Here is a 19,629-nt window from a genome sequence, read left to right as displayed (position 1 = left end):
GTTGACAGCTGCTCCACTATCCACAAAAATCTCACAAAAAATGCTCTTGCTCTCTAGCGCCACCCTAGCAGGCAGGACAAAACGGGAACTACAAGCAAAAGGAAAACCTTCAATTTCCGCCTCAACCCTGCCAATAGTAACAGACGGAACATTCTTAAAAGATTTCTTCCTTTTTGTCTCTTTATTACTCCCAGAAAACTGCCTGAATCTCCTAGAGGGACAAACATTTGCCAGATGATTTATACCTCCACAACAAAAACAAACCCTCCCCTGCGGGCTGAATCCTCTATTGTCAGAGGCAATCAACCCCAGCTGCATGGGCTCCTGCTCAGAAGGGGCCGACAGCGACTGAGACCCCTGTGCACAGAATGACACCGCTGCACTGTCCCGGGACTGAGTATGACAGGAAGGAGAGATCTCTCCTCTCTCTCTAAGACGCCTGTCAATACGAACAGCCTGAGACATAGCAGAATTCAAGGAGGTAGGTCTTTCATGAAAGGCAAATGCATCTCTCAATCCCTCTGAAAGACCATAGCAAAATTGACTTCGGAGTGCAGCATCATTCCAACCCGTATCTGCTGCCCATCTCCGAAATTCTGAGCAGTATATCTCTGCGGATTGTTTACCCTGGCATAACAGACGTAGTCTAGACTCAGCCAGAGCAATACGATCCGGATCATCATATATCTGACCCAGGGCTAAAAAGAATTCATCCACTGAACGGAGGGGCCGTGCCCCCTCCGGCAGCGAAAAGGCCCAGGACTGAGCATTACCCCTGAGCAGCGATATAATGATGCCCACCCTTCGTTCTTCATCACCGGAAGAATGGGGAAGAAGGCGAAAATGGAGTTTGCAAGCCTCTCTAAAACGTACAAAATTCTCACTACCCCCGGAAAACGTATCCGGGAGCGAAATCTTAGGCTCAGCACAAACTCCATGAACGCAAGCTGAACCGGTCACTTGAAACTGAGAAAAAGTCTTACGGAGATCAGCTACCTCCAAAGCAAGACCCTGAAAGCGTTCAGCCAAAAGTGTAACCGGATCCATGCTTGAGACGGTTTTGGCGGCTAATAATGTCACGGATGGTGTACAGGAAACAAGATGATACAAATACAAACGATGACTCACTGGATCCACAACTAAGGAACAAAAAGGGAGACCCCTGCAATCGACCTGCCGCTCTCCCTTATTGCTCAGCCTATGCGACCACTCCAAAGGTGAATGGGCGCATATCCACGTACCTCGGCTATCTTAACCTGAAGGCCCTACAATAGTGAGGGGACACGACCACCGGCTCCCTACACAGACACGGAGGGAGTCAGGGTCACCTGGATCCAGACAACAGAAAATAATACATACATAAACAGAACTTATCTGCAGACGACTGTGGAGAGGGAACTGGTAGCTGGGAGCTGAGAACAGCATGCACACACATTCCAGGAAGTTGTATTAGCCGCACCCTACTACCTTATGGGGAGGAATTTAAAGGAAGGTAATGAGTCTGACTGCATGACAGCTGAGATAGCCTAACGAGGTGAGGAGCAGAAACCAAAACAAAGAAACTCAAGAAGGAGGAGGATCTGGACGGCTCCTGTCAGAGCTTCTCAGCTGTCTGGTTGTGACACAGACATGAGCTGTCTCATCTCTGAATTCTGCAAAATTCTGAGTAATAGAAGGACCCCAAAGTGTGTGATGAGCAGATATGAGAGGTAACCCTAAGCTCTGCCTGTACCCCGCTTATATATGTTATTATATAGAAATTATTACCTGGCTTCTCCACTCGAACCATCTCTAGATCAGCTGCCTGTTTTTGTTCACGCCGGCGCCAGGCCTTGTACTTGTAACTGTGAGACAGAGAAATGTCCTGACATAAGTCGGTACAGATGACAATCTTTAGTTCCCCATCAAAATATACCCATGACCCCCCTCCCCCACTACAGGGGGTGAGATATAAAGCTGCAGTATATAACAGGCAGGAAGGATATAGTGCCATAGTCTATATTATATCATAATACAGCATCGGGAAAGGGGGGACAAGCGGTTACCTGATTATATCCCTGCCCCATCCGGCCCCTGTATTATAACCTGGCTGCAGTAGTTACTGCGCCCCCTGTAGGTCAGACAGTACAGTGTATAGAAAATAATGTGATGTGTAGAGTAGAAGAAAATTGGAAACTCACCAGCAAAAGATAATAATCACGGCGGCGACCAATAGGAATACTACTAGCGGCAGGACAACGCGGTACATGACTGGTAATAAAGACACAAGATGCTCGTTATTAATTGTTATCATAGAGAACATATTCTACAAGACATTATCCAACATCTCTAGATCCTCCTGATGCCAGCAGTGACCTTTATGAGGACATCAGCAGGTAGGCACTGGCAGCTTGGCTGGGCATGGAGGGGTAATTGCTGGACTGTGGGCTGGTAACGTCTGGATAAGGGGCACATCATTATATGTTCCAGCATCATTTTATAGGACCGATCCCTCAAAGGAGCAGCTTAGTCGCTGTTCTCCACTACAGTCAGGGCTTGGTAGAGGATGATGAGAGTAGAATTAGGAGAGGAAGGAATTGTCTACTCACTGTTATTTGCACCGGCGCTGTCCGGACCGGGGGTTGTCCTCCCTGATCCTGGGAAAGTCACTGTCCATGAAAAAATGAAGGAAAATAAAGACATTAAATCAATGATAGCGGCAGCTGAACCCCAAAATGGGGACACGGGGAGACAGAAGATAACAATAAGTCAGTATTTAGTAAGTGCCCACTAGTGGTGGCTACAGACAAAATGTCATCATTTAAGGCCATTGTATGAGATTAGAAACCTTGCAGCTTTCTTTCTGAAATATCCTCCCTCTTGTCCAGGGGTTGTGTACGGTATTGCAGTTCAGCGCCATCAAATTAAATGGGGCTCAGCTACAATGCCGCACACAGCCCACTGTCCTATAACCTGAGCTCCAAGCCACAGAGATACCAGCCAGGTTTGCCTCTATGACCCGTAATCATGTAAGGATAAATACAATATTCAGCCACCATTCAGTAAGATAAACCCCCAGTGATAATATCCATTACCTGCAGGTGTTTTTGTGGGCTTTCCTTGAACATAAAATGTAAAAAATAATAGAAATACAAGAGCAATTCTTCTCGAATCCATCATCTCCAACAACTAACCCTCAAAAGAATCCAGTGTTCTCCAACACATAGAAGCCTGGACACAGCATTGTGATGTCACACAGCTTCAGTATTCTAAGGGGGCGGGGCTTCTTGCTACTGCTGATGTCATCAGAGATCTAGTCTGAATAAAGAACTGTTTATAGAGCAGTGATGTTTAAAGGGGAATGCCGCTTTTGGTAAACCTTTAATAAAGTCATAAGAATATAAGGGGTTATTTATCAAACTAGTGTAAAGTAGAACTGGCTTAGTTGCCCATAGCAACCAATCAGATTCCACCTTTCATTTTGGACGGCTCCTTTTAGATAGCCACATTAATTCGGGGCTAACTTGGGGTGGGATCTGGTCTGAGGTTTGATGTCTAAAGTCTGTATTAGGCCCCATCATTTTCTAGTTCTGTAGCTGCTTCTTCTTGTACTTTTATCTTGGCAGTACAGTATTTTTGGTGCCGAAGTGGGCACCGTATTAGAAAACGCTCCAGGATGGCAGTGTGAAAGTGTGTTATAGCGGGTGGGGATTGACTGCAGAAGCAATCAGTGAAGTCAGAGGTTTAACCTGGTCTCCTGGTCTCTAATGTAAAATCTGTAATCGTCCCATCTATAGTTGTGCCATCTATTAATCCTGGTGTCTTCTTATATAGCAGAGGAGGTGGCACACTCCTGACCAAAGACATCTGCACATGATGGTCTGGACCAAAAGGAGAAGAAAGGGAAACTCAACAATTGAATTCTTTGGTCTGGAGGTCTAGTCTAAGGTCTAACATTGGGTTCTGGAGGTTTAATGGGGGTCTGAGAGTCTAATAGGGGTATGATTGGGGGGTCTGGAAGTCTAATGGGGGTCTGGAGGTCTGGTCTTAGGTCTAATGGGGGTCTGGAGGTCTGCTCTGAGGTCTGATATGGGGACTTGGAGTTTTAATGGGGGTCTGATTGGGGGTCTAGAGGTCTAGTCTGAGGTCTAATATGGGGGTCTGGAGGTCTAATGGGGGGTATGGAGGTCTGGTCTAAGTTTTAATAGGGGTCTGATATGGGGATCTGGAGGTCTAATGGGGGTCTCATCTGAGGTCTGAAATGGGGGTCTGATCTGAAAGGTAAGGGGGTATTTTTTGTACTGGCGCAATATGTGTGTTGTACTAGTATTTTCATGGCGACTGTTTCTGCAGGATAGTATTGGTGGAGGCAGGATGGGGTGTTCAGAAGATGAGGAAGATGATGGAAAAGTAGGAAACTAAGATGTCGCTTTGTTAAACTCTTCAGAGACGAGACGCGGTTGAAATAATAAATCATCATGGCGGTCTGGTCTGACAGGAAAAGATGAGGATGAGAATATCTACATTAGAGGAGACATCACTGGATGTAAGAGGTACATATGTGGGGCTGTATTCTCCTGTATGTTCTGTAGCGCTGCATGTAATGTTTTCCAAGTAGGGGTTGTCCGTTTTTTGTTATTTCGTACCACCACTGCCTTCTCTACTCTGTTTGCCTGCTCACCACTGAAATTTCTGCAACAAGCCGGTAAACAGAGCAGAGAAAACAGCTCTCATATGTGTGCTGCCTTCTCCTCAAACAGTCGGACCCACGCTGATCTGATCGTCCTCCAGCAAGGGTTACTCTCACGGGGCCCTTGTGGGGAACAGGCACACAAAATACAGTGACCAATCAATATACAGTAAGATATAACACACTCCCACATGAGCAGTAAAATCTCTCCTCTCTATCCTGGAGATAATTGGATAAAGGGGCTGGACATAGTTCCATGCGGTCAATGACCCAGAAAAATTGTGTAGTTCCATGCGGTCAATGACCCAGACAAATTGTGTTTGCTAAATGTATCATAGGCAATATCCATTGTGTTCGCTAATGTCCATTGTGTACGCTAACTGCGTCACAGGCAGATGAGGTGGTTTGTGAACATTTAAGGGGCGAAATAGGGTTAACTACATGAACAGCAGACGAGTCTAGACATACCTAAAACAGGGGTTTTGTCACAGTATCCATAATTTTTTTGTGTCTATTCACACATCCTTGTTTTTCTACTGACCATGGATCAATGGAAAAAACCTTATAGACTTGCACTGCTTTGGTCCCTCATGCCGAACAAACACTCCCAGTGAAGTCTGTGGGTTTTCACTGTGATGCTCTAGGATTCCCATTTCAATCTATGGGGTCCAAATAAAGCAGATATAGCCAAGATATGAATATGTTCCCATTTTGTGCAAAATCAAATGTGTTCTGGGTGAAAAGACGAGAACTCGTTTTTTTTTTAATAATAAAAAAAAAGTTCTGAAAGAATCTTCACATTACTGAACATCAGCGACGTGACCCCCATGTGTCATGTCACGTGACCCATGGGTGACATGTCACGTGACCCACATGACCTGAATCAAATTGGATGTTGACATACGGAGACAGCAACAAGGCATTGACGGAACCAAAGGAGCCGAAACCCAGTGGGGAGCAGGTAAGTACACTTCCCTCTGCAGGTCCAGGTTACGTGGGGGTGAAGAGGAGGTTACTGATAGAAAGGCCTCCAAAGCTGAACAGCCCATTTAATAAACTGGGACAGAATATGTTATTGGGGGTTAGGATATGGCTGCAAATAATGTAGCCGCTGCTTATGGTCATAATTTAAGGCTTCTACAGCTAATCGTTCAACCATGATTTGAAAGTCACACGTGGCTCTGTTTGGAGACCACTGCTCTACATGCTACTGTGACACGGAATCAGCTATAATAGGCTTATACACCCTGCAGATATATAATATATTCACAGCCTGCAACAGGAGCAAAAACATCCTGTAAATCACACATACCAGCCATGGAGTCACCATGCCTCCCAATATTTCACTCTCCATTGATAAGTCAAGTCCCATTCTCCCCAGCATCTTCCACAATACATTCCAGAAATGCCCACTCTGGAACATACGTGTAATATTGTGTCCCTGGAGATGTTTAGTTATTTAAAAACCACTTAGAATGCTTGAAAAATGCACAAAGTAATACTTACATATGGAGTGAGTAATATCCCAGTTCCCATGCTTCCTGGATTCTCCGCCGGTCTTTGCTTCTTGGCACATCTCTATACAAGCATGTGACAGCCTATGATTGGCTGCAGTGGTCACATGTCTATATCAGGAGGGATCGGTATATGCACACATGAATGGAGCCTTAATACTGGAAGTGAGCAGAAGGGAGCAGATAAGTGCGTTTCTTGTTTTATATATGCCATATTCCAGAGCCAAATTATAAAGGGGGTTAACGCTGGAAAACCCCTTTAAGGTCTGAGGCAGTGGTCCTCTGTACAGCTTCTTTTCTGGGCTCTAGAACCAGCTGGAACAATGCTAGTAGCAGATCTCTTATTCATGTCAGTAGATCCTGCTGTACTGCTTGTATGGACTAAGTAACAGAGCCAGTCACTGATTCCAGGTGGATCATTCCAACTAATGGCGTAGATATTGTCGGGATCGGTATATATGGGATGGGGGTTAGCAATGACAACATTCAGAGGCTTCAGAGGTTAAAAATACAACTTGGATTTATTTAGTCCAGCAACAAAACAGTTACATCACATAGAGATCAGTTTACACATAACAGTATTCAGAGCACAGACGTTCCACTGCGGCTACTGTGCCTTCCTAGACTCAGACCTTGACTGGACTTGTCAACAGTTTTATGCCCCAGTAACAACATCACCTGGGCTAATTGGTGGGGGAGGGGGGGGGTGTACTGGAGGGGGAGGGAATGACAGGTCCCACTTCCAACCTACCTGCCATTCCAAAAAAATGCAGGCCCGGAAAACAAAGTTACTAAAGTCCTCAGCAAAGAAAATTTACTGAGGAAACCCAACTTTCCTGGATTTTTCATCTCACCTACATTAAAAAAATGTAGATGAGATGTACACCCCCTCCAGGTGTCTTCAATCTACCTATGTATTCTACGATAGATAGACAGACAGACAGGGGGAAAGACAGACATACATATAGACAGACAGACAAACAGAGGGACAGACAGATATGGCCACTGTAGATGGTGTTTCAGGGCTTTAAAACTAATGGGCATGATGGTAATAAGTTAACTCCATTTAGTCCATGGACCGACAACTGCAGCAGGTGGTCATATATTTGCAGAGATGGTTAGTGCGCTCCTTTTCTTTCCCCGTGTTCTTCTTCTGGGTACTTTTTTTTATCCATTTACGGAACCGTTTCAGGCGGGATGTTCTCTTCGTGATCTCCTCCTCTGTTTTGGATGTTACCTTCATGATCGTCTCCTCCTCTGTTTTAGATGTTATTCTAATGATCTTGTCCTCCGCTTTTTTGGCAGCTTTTATTCGTTCAATAATTGGTTTTACTTTCTTGATGTTATCCATGGGAGGTCTGATGTTTTTTTTCTTCTTAATTTGCACTACAGGTTTTTGAACAACTACAAAATGAGAAGGAAACCATCAGTAGGTAGTAGATATAACAGAATCTATCCTTTTAATATTATGAGCAATGCAGTAATATAGTGATGCAGCTAATCAGCAGACATGAGCTGTCTCATCTCTGAATTCTGCAAAATTCTGAGTAATAGAAGGACCCCAAAGTGTGTGATGAGCAGATATGAGAGGTAACCCTAAGCTCTGCCTGTACCCCGCTTATATATGTTATTATATAGAAATTATTACCTGGCTTCTCCACTCGAACCATCTCTAGATCAGCTGCCTGTTTTTGTTCACGCCGGCGCCAGGCCTTGTACTTGTAACTGTGAGACAGAGAAATGTCCTGACATAAGTCGGTACAGATGACAATCTTTAGTTCCCCATCAAAATATACCCATGACCCCCCTCCCCCACTACAGGGGGTGAGATATAAAGCTGCAGTATATAACAGGCAGGAAGGATATAGTGCCATAGTCTATATTATATCATAATACAGCATCGGGAAAGGGGGGACAAGCGGTTACCTGATTATATCCCTGCCCCATCCGGCCCCTGTATTATAACCTGGCTGCAGTAGTTACTGCGCCCCCTGTAGGTCAGACAGTACAGTGTATAGAAAATAATGTGATGTGTAGAGTAGAAGAAAATTGGAAACTCACCAGCAAAAGATAATAATCACGGCGGCGACCAATAGGAATACTACTAGCGGCAGGACAACGCGGTACATGACTGGTAATAAAGACACAAGATGCTCGTTATTAATTGTTATCATAGAGAACATATTCTACAAGACATTATCCAACATCTCTAGATCCTCCTGATGCCAGCAGTGACCTTTATGAGGACATCAGCAGGTAGGCACTGGCAGCTTGGCTGGGCATGGAGGGGTAATTGCTGGACTGTGGGCTGGTAACGTCTGGATAAGGGGCACATCATTATATGTTCCAGCATCATTTTATAGGACCGATCCCTCAAAGGAGCAGCTTAGTCGCTGTTCTCCACTACAGTCAGGGCTTGGTAGAGGATGATGAGAGTAGAATTAGGAGAGGAAGGAATTGTCTACTCACTGTTATTTGCACCGGCGCTGTCCGGACCGGGGGTTGTCCTCCCTGATCCTGGGAAAGTCACTGTCCATGAAAAAATGAAGGAAAATAAAGACATTAAATCAATGATAGCGGCAGCTGAACCCCAAAATGGGGACACGGGGAGACAGAAGATAACAATAAGTCAGTATTTAGTAAGTGCCCACTAGTGGTGGCTACAGACAAAATGTCATCATTTAAGGCCATTGTATGAGATTAGAAACCTTGCAGCTTTCTTTCTGAAATATCCTCCCTCTTGTCCAGGGGTTGTGTACGGTATTGCAGTTCAGCGCCATCAAATTAAATGGGGCTCAGCTACAATGCCGCACACAGCCCACTGTCCTATAACCTGAGCTCCAAGCCACAGAGATACCAGCCAGGTTTGCCTCTATGACCCGTAATCATGTAAGGATAAATACAATATTCAGCCACCATTCAGTAAGATAAACCCCCAGTGATAATATCCATTACCTGCAGGTGTTTTTGTGGGCTTTCCTTGAACATAAAATGTAAAAAATAATAGAAATACAAGAGCAATTCTTCTCGAATCCATCATCTCCAACAACTAACCCTCAAAAGAATCCAGTGTTCTCCAACACATAGAAGCCTGGACACAGCATTGTGATGTCACACAGCTTCAGTATTCTAAGGGGGCGGGGCTTCTTGCTACTGCTGATGTCATCAGAGATCTAGTCTGAATAAAGAACTGTTTATAGAGCAGTGATGTTTAAAGGGGAATGCCGCTTTTGGTAAACCTTTAATAAAGTCATAAGAATATAAGGGGTTATTTATCAAACTAGTGTAAAGTAGAACTGGCTTAGTTGCCCATAGCAACCAATCAGATTCCACCTTTCATTTTGGACGGCTCCTTTTAGATAGCCACATTAATTCGGGGCTAACTTGGGGTGGGATCTGGTCTGAGGTTTGATGTCTAAAGTCTGTATTAGGCCCCATCATTTTCTAGTTCTGTAGCTGCTTCTTCTTGTACTTTTATCTTGGCAGTACAGTATTTTTGGTGCCGAAGTGGGCACCGTATTAGAAAACGCTCCAGGATGGCAGTGTGAAAGTGTGTTATAGCGGGTGGGGATTGACTGCAGAAGCAATCAGTGAAGTCAGAGGTTTAACCTGGTCTCCTGGTCTCTAATGTAAAATCTGTAATCGTCCCATCTATAGTTGTGCCATCTATTAATCCTGGTGTCTTCTTATATAGCAGAGGAGGTGGCACACTCCTGACCAAAGACATCTGCACATGATGGTCTGGACCAAAAGGAGAAGAAAGGGAAACTCAACAATTGAATTCTTTGGTCTGGAGGTCTAGTCTAAGGTCTAACATTGGGTTCTGGAGGTTTAATGGGGGTCTGAGAGTCTAATAGGGGTATGATTGGGGGGTCTGGAAGTCTAATGGGGGTCTGGAGGTCTGGTCTTAGGTCTAATGGGGGTCTGGAGGTCTGCTCTGAGGTCTGATATGGGGACTTGGAGTTTTAATGGGGGTCTGATTGGGGGTCTAGAGGTCTAGTCTGAGGTCTAATATGGGGGTCTGGAGGTCTAATGGGGGGTATGGAGGTCTGGTCTAAGTTTTAATAGGGGTCTGATATGGGGATCTGGAGGTCTAATGGGGGTCTCATCTGAGGTCTGAAATGGGGGTCTGATCTGAAAGGTAAGGGGGTATTTTTTGTACTGGCGCAATATGTGTGTTGTACTAGTATTTTCATGGCGACTGTTTCTGCAGGATAGTATTGGTGGAGGCAGGATGGGGTGTTCAGAAGATGAGGAAGATGATGGAAAAGTAGGAAACTAAGATGTCGCTTTGTTAAACTCTTCAGAGACGAGACGCGGTTGAAATAATAAATCATCATGGCGGTCTGGTCTGACAGGAAAAGATGAGGATGAGAATATCTACATTAGAGGAGACATCACTGGATGTAAGAGGTACATATGTGGGGCTGTATTCTCCTGTATGTTCTGTAGCGCTGCATGTCATGTTTTCCAAGTAGGGGTTGTCCGTTTTTTGTTATTTCGTACCACCACTGCCTTCTCTACTCTGTTTGCCTGCTCACCACTGAAATTTCTGCAACAAGCCGGTAAACAGAGCAGAGAAAACAGCTCTCATATGTGTGCTGCCTTCTCCTCAAACAGTCGGACCCACGCTGATCTGATCGTCCTCCAGCAAGGGTTACTCTCACGGGGCCCTTGTGGGGAACAGGCACACAAAATACAGTGACCAATCAATATACAGTAAGATATAACACACTCCCACATGAGCAGTAAAATCTCTCCTCTCTATCCTGGAGATAATTGGATAAAGGGGCTGGACATAGTTCCATGCGGTCAATGACCCAGAAAAATTGTGTAGTTCCATGCGGTCAATGACCCAGACAAATTGTGTTTGCTAAATGTATCATAGGCAATATCCATTGTGTTCGCTAATGTCCATTGTGTACGCTAACTGCGTCACAGGCAGATGAGGTGGTTTGTGAACATTTAAGGGGCGAAATAGGGTTAACTACATGAACAGCAGACGAGTCTAGACATACCTAAAACAGGGGTTTTGTCACAGTATCCATAATTTTTTTGTGTCTATTCACACATCCTTGTTTTTCTACTGACCATGGATCAATGGAAAAAACCTTATAGACTTGCACTGCTTTGGTCCCTCATGCCGAACAAACACTCCCAGTGAAGTCTGTGGGTTTTCACTGTGATGCTCTAGGATTCCCATTTCAATCTATGGGGTCCAAATAAAGCAGATATAGCCAAGATATGAATATGTTCCCATTTTGTGCAAAATCAAATGTGTTCTGGGTGAAAAGACGAGAACTCGTTTTTTTTTTAATAATAAAAAAAAAGTTCTGAAAGAATCTTCACATTACTGAACATCAGCGACGTGACCCCCATGTGTCATGTCACGTGACCCATGGGTGACATGTCACGTGACCCACATGACCTGAATCAAATTGGATGTTGACATACGGAGACAGCAACAAGGCATTGACGGAACCAAAGGAGCCGAAACCCAGTGGGGAGCAGGTAAGTACACTTCCCTCTGCAGGTCCAGGTTACGTGGGGGTGAAGAGGAGGTTACTGATAGAAAGGCCTCCAAAGCTGAACAGCCCATTTAATAAACTGGGACAGAATATGTTATTGGGGGTTAGGATATGGCTGCAAATAATGTAGCCGCTGCTTATGGTCATAATTTAAGGCTTCTACAGCTAATCGTTCAACCATGATTTGAAAGTCACACGTGGCTCTGTTTGGAGACCACTGCTCTACATGCTACTGTGACACGGAATCAGCTATAATAGGCTTATACACCCTGCAGATATATAATATATTCACAGCCTGCAACAGGAGCAAAAACATCCTGTAAATCACACATACCAGCCATGGAGTCACCATGCCTCCCAATATTTCACTCTCCATTGATAAGTCAAGTCCCATTCTCCCCAGCATCTTCCACAATACATTCCAGAAATGCCCACTCTGGAACATACGTGTAATATTGTGTCCCTGGAGATGTTTAGTTATTTAAAAACCACTTAGAATGCTTGAAAAATGCACAAAGTAATACTTACATATGGAGTGAGTAATATCCCAGTTCCCATGCTTCCTGGATTCTCCGCCGGTCTTTGCTTCTTGGCACATCTCTATACAAGCATGTGACAGCCTATGATTGGCTGCAGTGGTCACATGTCTATATCAGGAGGGATCGGTATATGCACACATGAATGGAGCCTTAATACTGGAAGTGAGCAGAAGGGAGCAGATAAGTGCGTTTCTTGTTTTATATATGCCATATTCCAGAGCCAAATTATAAAGGGGGTTAACGCTGGAAAACCCCTTTAAGGTCTGAGGCAGTGGTCCTCTGTACAGCTTCTTTTCTGGGCTCTAGAACCAGCTGGAACAATGCTAGTAGCAGATCTCTTATTCATGTCAGTAGATCCTGCTGTACTGCTTGTATGGACTAAGTAACAGAGCCAGTCACTGATTCCAGGTGGATCATTCCAACTAATGGCGTAGATATTGTCGGGATCGGTATATATGGGATGGGGGTTAGCAATGACAACATTCAGAGGCTTCAGAGGTTAAAAATACAACTTGGATTTATTTAGTCCAGCAACAAAACAGTTACATCACATAGAGATCAGTTTACACATAACAGTATTCAGAGCACAGACGTTCCACTGCGGCTACTGTGCCTTCCTAGACTCAGACCTTGACTGGACTTGTCAACAGTTTTATGCCCCAGTAACAACATCACCTGGGCTAATTGGTGGGGGAGGGGGGGGGTGTACTGGAGGGGGAGGGAATGACAGGTCCCACTTCCAACCTACCTGCCATTCCAAAAAAATGCAGGCCCGGAAAACAAAGTTACTAAAGTCCTCAGCAAAGAAAATTTACTGAGGAAACCCAACTTTCCTGGATTTTTCATCTCACCTACATTAAAAAAATGTAGATGAGATGTACACCCCCTCCAGGTGTCTTCAATCTACCTATGTATTCTACGATAGATAGACAGACAGACAGGGGGAAAGACAGACATACATATAGACAGACAGACAAACAGAGGGACAGACAGATATGGCCACTGTAGATGGTGTTTCAGGGCTTTAAAACTAATGGGCATGATGGTAATAAGTTAACTCCATTTAGTCCATGGACCGACAACTGCAGCAGGTGGTCATATATTTGCAGAGATGGTTAGTGCGCTCCTTTTCTTTCCCCGTGTTCTTCTTCTGGGTACTTTTTTTTATCCATTTACGGAACCGTTTCAGGCGGGATGTTCTCTTCGTGATCTCCTCCTCTGTTTTGGATGTTACCTTCATGATCGTCTCCTCCTCTGTTTTAGATGTTATTCTAATGATCTTGTCCTCCGCTTTTTTGGCAGCTTTTATTCGTTCAATAATTGGTTTTACTTTCTTGATGTTATCCATGGGAGGTCTGATGTTTTTTTTCTTCTTAATTTGCACTACAGGTTTTTGAACAACTACAAAATGAGAAGGAAACCATCAGTAGGTAGTAGATATAACAGAATCTATCCTTTTAATATTATGAGCAATGCAGTAATATAGTGATGCAGCTAATCAGCAGACATGAGCTGTCTCATCTCTGAATTCTGCAAAATTCTGAGTATTAGAAGGACCCCAAAGTGTGTGATGAGCAGATATGAGAGGTAACCCTAAGCTCTGCCTGTACCCCGCTTATATATGTTATTATATAGAAATTATTACCTGGCTTCTCCACTCGAACCATCTCTAGATCAGCTGCCTGTTTTTGTTCACGCCGGCGCCAGGCCTTGTACTTGTAACTGTGAGACAGAGAAATGTCCTGACATAAGTCGGTACAGATGACAATCTTTAGTTCCCCATCAAAATATACCCATGACCCCCCTCCCCCACTACAGGGGGTGAGATATAAAGCTGCAGTATATAACAGGCAGGAAGGATATAGTGCCATAGTCTATATTATATCATAATACAGCATCGGGAAAGGGGGGACAAGCGGTTACCTGATTATATCCCTGCCCCATCCGGCCCCTGTATTATAACCTGGCTGCAGTAGTTACTGCGCCCCCTGTAGGTCAGACAGTACAGTGTATAGAAAATAATGTGATGTGTAGAGTAGAAGAAAATTGGAAACTCACCAGCAAAAGATAATAATCACGGCGGCGACCAATAGGAATACTACTAGCGGCAGGACAACGCGGTACATGACTGGTAATAAAGACACAAGATGCTCGTTATTAATTGTTATCATAGAGAACATATTCTACAAGACATTATCCAACATCTCTAGATCCTCCTGATGCCAGCAGTGACCTTTATGAGGACATCAGCAGGTAGGCACTGGCAGCTTGGCTGGGCATGGAGGGGTAATTGCTGGACTGTGGGCTGGTAACGTCTGGATAAGGGGCACATCATTATATGTTCCAGCATCATTTTATAGGACCGATCCCTCAAAGGAGCAGCTTAGTCGCTGTTCTCCACTACAGTCAGGGCTTGGTAGAGGATGATGAGAGTAGAATTAGGAGAGGAAGGAATTGTCTACTCACTGTTATTTGCACCGGCGCTGTCCGGACCGGGGGTTGTCCTCCCTGATCCTGGGAAAGTCACTGTCCATGAAAAAATGAAGGAAAATAAAGACATTAAATCAATGATAGCGGCAGCTGAACCCCAAAATGGGGACACGGGGAGACAGAAGATAACAATAAGTCAGTATTTAGTAAGTGCCCACTAGTGGTGGCTACAGACAAAATGTCATCATTTAAGGCCATTGTATGAGATTAGAAACCTTGCAGCTTTCTTTCTGAAATATCCTCCCTCTTGTCCAGGGGTTGTGTACGGTATTGCAGTTCAGCGCCATCAAATTAAATGGGGCTCAGCTACAATGCCGCACACAGCCCACTGTCCTATAACCTGAGCTCCAAGCCACAGAGATACCAGCCAGGTTTGCCTCTATGACCCGTAATCATGTAAGGATAAATACAATATTCAGCCACCATTCAGTAAGATAAACCCCCAGTGATAATATCCATTACCTGCAGGTGTTTTTGTGGGCTTTCCTTGAACATAAAATGTAAAAAATAATAGAAATACAAGAGCAATTCTTCTCGAATCCATCATCTCCAACAACTAACCCTCAAAAGAATCCAGTGTTCTCCAACACATAGAAGCCTGGACACAGCATTGTGATGTCACACAGCTTCAGTATTCTAAGGGGGCGGGGCTTCTTGCTACTGCTGATGTCATCAGAGATCTAGTCTGAATAAAGAACTGTTTATAGAGCAGTGATGTTTAAAGGGGAATGCCGCTTTTGGTAAACCTTTAATAAAGTCATAAGAATATAAGGGGTTATTTATCAAACTAGTGTAAAGTAGAACTGGCTTAGTTGCCCATAGCAACCAATCAGATTCCACCTTTCATTTTGGACGGCTCCTTTTAGATAGCCACATTAATTCGGGGCTAACTTGGGGTGGGATCTGGTCTGAGGTTTGATGTCTAAAGTCTGTATTAGGCCCCATCATTTTCTAGTTCTGTAGCTGCTTCTTCTTGTACTTTTATCTTGGCAGTACAGTATTTTTGGTGCCGAAGTGGGCACCGTATTAGAAAACGCTCCAGGATGGCAGTGTGAAAGTGTGTTATAGCGGGTGGGGATTGACTGCAGAAGCAATCAGTGAAGTCAGAGGTTTAACCTGGTCTCCTGGTCTCTAATGTAAAATCTGTAATCGTCCCATCTATAGTTGTGCCATCTATTAATCCTGGTGTCTTCTTATATAGCAGAGGAGGTGGCACACTCCTGACCAAAGACATCTGCACATGATGGTCTGGACCAAAAGGAGAAGAAAGGGAAACTCAACAATTGAATTCTTTGGTCTGGAGGTCTAGTCTAAGGTCTAACATTGGGTTCTGGAGGTTTAATGGGGGTCTGAGAGTCTAATAGGGGTATGATTGGGGGGTCTGGAAGTCTAATGGGGGTCTGGAGGTCTGGTCTTAGGTCTAATGGGGGTCTGGAGGTCTGCTCTGAGGTCTGATATGGGGACTTGGAGTTTTAATGGGGGTCTGATTGGGGGTCTAGAGGTCTAGTCTGAGGTCTAATATGGGGGTCTGGAGGTCTAATGGGGGGTATGGAGGTCTGGTCTAAGTTTTAATAGGGGTCTGATATGGGGATCTGGAGGTCTAATGGGGGTCTCATCTGAGGTCTGAAATGGGGGTCTGATCTGAAAGGTAAGGGGGTATTTTTTGTACTGGCGCAATATGTGTGTTGTACTAGTATTTTCATGGCGACTGTTTCTGCAGGATAGTATTGGTGGAGGCAGGATGGGGTGTTCAGAAGATGAGGAAGATGATGGAAAAGTAGGAAACTAAGATGTCGCTTTGTTAAACTCTTCAGAGACGAGACGCGGTTGAAATAATAAATCATCATGGCGGTCTGGTCTGACAGGAAAAGATGAGGATGAGAATATCTACATTAGAGGAGACATCACTGGATGTAAGAGGTACATATGTGGGGCTGTATTCTCCTGTATGTTCTGTAGCGCTGCATGTAATGTTTTCCAAGTAGGGGTTGTCCGTTTTTTGTTATTTCGTACCACCACTGCCTTCTCTACTCTGTTTGCCTGCTCACCACTGAAATTTCTGCAACAAGCCGGTAAACAGAGCAGAGAAAACAGCTTTCATATGTGTGCTGCCTTCTCCTCAAACAGTCGGACCCACGCTGATCTGATCGTCCTCCAGCAAGGGTTACTCTCACGGGGCCCTTGTGGGGAACAGGCACACAAAATACAGTGACCAATCAATATACAGTAAGATATAACACACTCCCACATGAGCAGTAAAATCTCTCCTCTCTATCCTGGAGATAATTGGATAAAGGGGCTGGACATAGTTCCATGCGGTCAATGACCCAGAAAAATTGTGTAGTTCCATGCGGTCAATGACCCAGACAAATTGTGTTTGCTAAATGTATCATAGGCAATATCCATTGTGTTCGCTAATGTCCATTGTGTACGCTAACTGCGTCACAGGCAGATGAGGTGGTTTGTGAACATTTAAGGGGCGAAATAGGGTTAACTACATGAACAGCAGACGAGTCTAGACATACCTAAAACAGGGGTTTTGTCACAGTATCCATAATTTTTTTGTGTCTATTCACACATCCTTGTTTTTCTACTGACCATGGATCAATGGAAAAAACCTTATAGACTTGCACTGCTTTGGTCCCTCATGCCGAACAAACACTCCCAGTGAAGTCTGTGGGTTTTCACTGTGATGCTCTAGGATTCCCATTTCAATCTATGGGGTCCAAATAAAGCAGATATAGCCAAGATATGAATATGTTCCCATTTTGTGCAAAATCAAATGTGTTCTGGGTGAAAAGACGAGAACTCGTTTTTTTTTTAATAATAAAAAAAAAGTTCTGAAAGAATCTTCACATTACTGAACATCAGCGACGTGACCCCCATGTGTCATGTCACGTGACCCATGGGTGACATGTCACGTGACCCACATGACCTGAATCAAATTGGATGTTGACATACGGAGACAGCAACAAGGCATTGACGGAACCAAAGGAGCCGAAACCCAGTGGGGAGCAGGTAAGTACACTTCCCTCTGCAGGTCCAGGTTACGTGGGGGTGAAGAGGAGGTTACTGATAGAAAGGCCTCCAAAGCTGAACAGCCCATTTAATAAACTGGGACAGAATATGTTATTGGGGGTTAGGATATGGCTGCAAATAATGTAGCCGCTGCTTATGGTCATAATTTAAGGCTTCTACAGCTAATCGTTCAACCATGATTTGAAAGTCACACGTGGCTCTGTTTGGAGACCACTGCTCTACATGCTACTGTGACACGGAATCAGCTATAATAGGCTTATACACCCTGCAGATATATAATATATTCACAGCCTGCAACAGGAGCAAAAACATCCTGTAAATCACACATACCAGCCATGGAGTCACCATGCCTCCCAATATTTCACTCTCCATTGATAAGTCAAGTCCCATTCTCCCCAGCATCTTCCACAATACATTCCAGAAATGCCCACTCTGGAACATACGTGTAATATTGTGTCCCTGGAGATGTTTAGTTATTTAAAAACCACTTAGAATGCTTGAAAAATGCACAAAGTAATACTTACATATGGAGTGAGTAATATCCCAGTTCCCATGCTTCCTGGATTCTCCGCCGGTCTTTGCTTCTTGGCACATCTCTATACAAGCATGTGACAGCCTATGATTGGCTGCAGTGGTCACATGTCTATATCAGGAGGGATCGGTATATGCACACATGAATGGAGCCTTAATACTGGAAGTGAGCAGAAGGGAGCAGATAAGTGCGTTTCTTGTTTTATATATGCCATATTCCAGAGCCAAATTATAAAGGGGGTTAACGCTGGAAAACCCCTTTAAGGTCTGAGGCAGTGGTCCTCTGTACAGCTTCTTTTCTGGGCTCTAGAACCAGCTGGAACAATGCTAGTAGCAGATCTCTTATTCATGTCAGTAGATCCTGCTGTACTGCTTGTATGGACTAAGTAACAGAGCCAGTCACTGATTCCAGGTGGATCATTCCAACTAATGGCGTAGATATTGTCGGGATCGGTATATATGGGATGGGGGTTAGCAATGACAACATTCAGAGGCTTCAGAGGTTAAAAATACAACTTGGATTTATTTAGTCCAGCAACAAAACAGTTACATCACATAGAGATCAGTTTACACATAACAGTATTCAGAGCACAGACGTTCCACTGCGGCTACTGTGCCTTCCTAGACTCAGACCTTGACTGGACTTGTCAACAGTTTTATGCCCCAGTAACAACATCACCGGGGCTAATTGGGGGGGGAGGGGGGGGGATGTACTGGAGGGGGAGGGAATGACAGGTCCCACTTCCAACCTACCTGCCATTCCAAAAAAATGCAGGCCCGGAAAACAAAGTTACTAAAGTCCTCAGCAAAGAAAATTTACTGAGGAAACCCAACTTTCCTGGATTTTTCATCTCACCTACATTAAAAAAATGTAGATGAGATGTACACCCCCTCCAGGTGTCTTCAATCTACCTATGTATTCTACGATAGATAGACAGACAGACAGGGGGAAAGACAGACATACATATAGACAGACAGACAAACAGAGGGACAGACAGATATGGCCACTGTAGATGGTGTTTCAGGGCTTTAAAACTAATGGGCATGATGGTAATAAGTTAACTCCATTTAGTCCATGGACCGACAACTGCAGCAGGTGGTCATATATTTGCAGAGATGGTTAGTGCGCTCCTTTTCTTTCCCCGTGTTCTTCTTCTGGGTACTTTTTTTTATCCATTTACGGAACCGTTTCAGGCGGGATGTTCTCTTCGTGATCTCCTCCTCTGTTTTGGATGTTACCTTCATGATCGTCTCCTCCTCTGTTTTAGATGTTATTCTAATGATCTTGTCCTCCGCTTTTTTGGCAGCTTTTATTCGTT

The 19,629-nt window shown here is 44.3% G+C and overlaps 3 long non-coding RNA genes across 3 annotated transcripts; all 3 read right to left on the bottom strand.

Annotated features, from left to right (window-relative positions):
* Positions 1–2,194: 2,194 nt before the first annotated feature.
* Positions 2,195–6,306, bottom strand: LOC120999945. The gene is made up of 3 exons (XR_005778696.1): positions 6,176–6,306; positions 2,589–2,648; positions 2,195–2,250 (listed from the first exon to the last, which is right to left on the bottom strand). It is a non-coding gene; the product is annotated as an uncharacterized LOC120999945 (long non-coding RNA).
* Positions 6,307–8,258: 1,952 nt separating this feature from the next.
* Positions 8,259–12,370, bottom strand: LOC120999944. The gene is made up of 3 exons (XR_005778695.1): positions 12,240–12,370; positions 8,653–8,712; positions 8,259–8,314 (listed from the first exon to the last, which is right to left on the bottom strand). It is a non-coding gene; the product is annotated as an uncharacterized LOC120999944 (long non-coding RNA).
* Positions 12,371–14,322: 1,952 nt separating this feature from the next.
* LOC120999943 lies at positions 14,323–18,434 on the bottom strand. Its single transcript, XR_005778694.1, has 3 exons — positions 18,304–18,434; positions 14,717–14,776; positions 14,323–14,378 (listed from the first exon to the last, which is right to left on the bottom strand). It is a non-coding gene; the product is annotated as an uncharacterized LOC120999943 (long non-coding RNA).
* Between the last annotated feature and the right edge of the window lie 1,195 nt (positions 18,435–19,629).

Source organism: Bufo bufo, chromosome 4, assembly GCF_905171765.1.
Source record: "Bufo bufo chromosome 4, aBufBuf1.1, whole genome shotgun sequence".
Lineage (NCBI taxonomy): Eukaryota > Metazoa > Chordata > Amphibia > Anura > Bufonidae > Bufo > Bufo bufo.
This window is presented reverse-complemented; position numbering and strand designations above follow the sequence as displayed.